Source organism: Hirsutella rhossiliensis, assembly GCF_020360975.1.
Source record: "Hirsutella rhossiliensis strain HR02 chromosome Unknown scaffold00002, whole genome shotgun sequence".
Lineage (NCBI taxonomy): Eukaryota > Fungi > Ascomycota > Sordariomycetes > Hypocreales > Ophiocordycipitaceae > Hirsutella > Hirsutella rhossiliensis.
In genome coordinates this window covers 69,162-72,328 of record NW_025408668.1, presented here as the reverse complement: position 1 = coordinate 72,328, position 3,167 = coordinate 69,162, and positions in this window count along the sequence as shown.

The following is a 3,167-nucleotide window of genomic DNA, read 5'->3' as shown; positions in this document are numbered from 1 at the left end:
AGACAGAAAGAGCTCACACGGGTATATCATGTCCCTTTTTAGAGGAACCATTGCTTAGAGAGCTTCGAAACAAGCTACCGTCACTACATTAAGCACGGAGGCAGAGCTACTAGCTCTTTCAGAAGCGTCAAAAGAAGCGATTTTCCTTAGCCGGCTACTAATATCGTTACGACTGCAAATTCCGTCCCCGTTAGCTATAGAATGCGATAACACGCAGACTATACGAATACTCACGGAGGAAAACAGCAAGCTGTCGACCCGGCTACGGCATATCGATATCTACTAGCATTGGTTACGCTAAGAGGTCTAAAGGGGACTTATTTCCGTCCGTTGGGTTCTAACGGCATTAATGAAAGCCGACGGTCTTACGAAGCCCCTGCCGAAGCAGAAGCTAGCTGTCTTTTTATAGCAAATAGGGCTAGAAGACGTTCGAGAGAAGCTGTCCTTAGAGGCCCGCCTTAAGAGTCTACGAGAGGAGCTAATGGCACGTACGAGAAGGTGACGTCTGTAGCCGAAGAAAAGGAAGAGGTTTTTCCCTTTAGAGGGCCCCCTATTTTGATTGGGTTTTTTCCCTTCTAAGAAGGCCCCCCTTTCTTATAGGACTTTCCCCTCTTTAGGCCCCTTTTCCTTAAGTAGGTCTAAAAGAGCCCAGGGACCCGAAAGGGCCCCTGCTTTCCTCGAGTAAAGGGAGAAGTGCAGAGCTAAGAACCTCCTCTATACGCTCACCAGCCCGAAGCCGTATTAGCTATGCCCTTACTATAAGGGCAGGCCATAGCTAAGGGGGTGTGTCGCGAAGCGTGGCCTGATTTCGCAGTTCTCGAAGATATCCCTTGGCAAGAGGGACCAAGGAAGCTAAAAACACCCGGTGTGGAAGAAGGAAGAAGGAGCTGAAAAGAGGTGCAGAAAGGAGGGTGGGGGCATGAGGGGAAGTAGAAGTGGCGATGGCTTCCTATAGAGGTAGCGAGAGATAAGACGGATGTGCCGGCAACGGCTAGAAAGGAGGGGAAAAACCGGCAAAAAGCTCGGTAGTCGAAAGGACATTAGTGGCTTCTTTAAGCAGGATCTTCTTTGTTAATTGAGATGCTAGAAGGGTATAAAGAGGGGCGTTAGATAGAGGAAAGAAGGACAATTAAGGCAAATACAACAATCATTCCGCTACCGCAATTGCTGCTCCCGCAAGAATTAAATCTCTCTACCCTGCCTGTCCGACCCCTTACTTCTAATTTCACCTTCGTGCATTTTCATGCACTTCTCGCATCTCTCTACGCGAGAGTAGTAGGTCTTATAGATAAGACTAAAAGGAGGGGAGACATCGTATTACGACTATAGTTAGTAGGCTATAAGAGAGCTAGCTACGTTTATATAATAAGGCGGCTCGGAATAATAGTTAGGATAAGAAGTTACTTAGGCTTAGCTTACCTAGAGCGTACGTAAGCTAAGTAAGCCTTATATAAATAGATTACTACTTAGGAGCATAGCTTACGAGTAAGCTATAGTAAGCTATAAAGGGGATTACGGCTAGGACCGTAATCTAAGGATAGTCTCTATAGGTATATATAGCTACCTACTTTTACTCCTTTAAATAGATAGCTCTCTAGCTTTTAATATAGATCTTTATTATAATTCTATCTCTAATTCTAATTACCTAGTTATAGTCTACGGTCTATAACCTCCGACTTATTACTAACGTAATATATATATTATTGCTTAGACTACGCCCTATTATACCTACTAATATAAACCCCTCGATAGGTTTATCCCTTAAGAATAACACCGGTTATTATAAGAAGCGCCGCTTTATAGGCGCGGCCGGTACGCGCGTACTAATAATAACTACCGCTATAGCGGCGCCTAACTTAGTTAGTATAGGGGAGCTCCTATAACGCATACTATATATAGGGGGCCGCGTAAGCAGCTCTAGCCTATACTTAGCGTTTATACTTTAAGAAGTTAGCGGAAAATAGCTACTACGCTCGCTAGGTAGCGGACTTATAAGGGTAGTAGAGGCGGAGGCGGGGGTAGAGGGGCTAGGCGTTATAGCCGGCGGCGGGGATAGCGTCGTTACCTAAAAGGGCAACGTAAAAGCGGCTAGCGTAATAGAGGTAGAGGCGGCGGCGGTAGGCGCGGTTATAGGGGCGCGGGTAGAAGTAGTAGTAATAGCGGAGCTATCGTCGGCCGTGCTTAGTATAACGTCGATAAATAACTCTATATACTTTAAGAAGAAAGAAGTAAGGGAGGGAAAGGTAGATATATCTATTATAGAAGTTAGTATTATAGATTATAGCCTCCTACTTTATAAGGTAGAGAACTTATTAGTTAAAGTTATTATTATTAGGGCTATTATTATAGCTATAGCTATTACTATAAGTATATATTAATAAAGCGGCCTATATAGCTAGGAACGAACTAATGCCTTAGGTAAAGCGGAACTTACTTATTATTACTATTACTATAGTTAAAGAAAGAGGAGAAGGAAAGAAAGGAAGAAAGGGGGGATGCCGCTTTATATACCCTTAGGTAAAGAAGGCTACTTAAAGCTAAGGGGATAGGCAACCTAAGGCTTACGTAGGTCCGGGCTAGCCGCTAGCTACCTAAGGGCGTATATAATAGGTTACGCTTTATTTAAATAGCTAGCTAGCCGATAAGTATAGAGCCCGGTTCTAGCTACCTAGGCTAATAAGCGTAGGGATAATAAAGCTAGTAAGGCTAGCACGATTAATAGGAAAAGGTAAGGTAGAGCTAGCGGTATAGGCTTAATAGTATAAAAGCTATTAATTAAGTAACGCCGTACCGCGCTTAAGGGAGGGTATTATATAAAAGTCTTTAACTATTATAAGTTATAAGCTTAGGCTATAGCTTAAGCTATATAATTATATATAAAGGGCTAGATCCTATATATATATATATAGGCTAGCTATATATAGGACAGCTCTATATAGCTTATTAATATTATCCTATAAACGGTACTTATATATATACCTTTACTTACTTTATAATACCTTAAAGTTTAATAAATACTAAAGGAAGTTAGGTTTATAACTAAGATAATTAGTATAATATAACTAGCTTAAGGACTATTTAATTAATAAACTTTAAAGGTAATAAAACTAAGGAAAGACGAATTTATTATATAGGAAGTAGTACTCTTAATAAGATACTAAGAGATA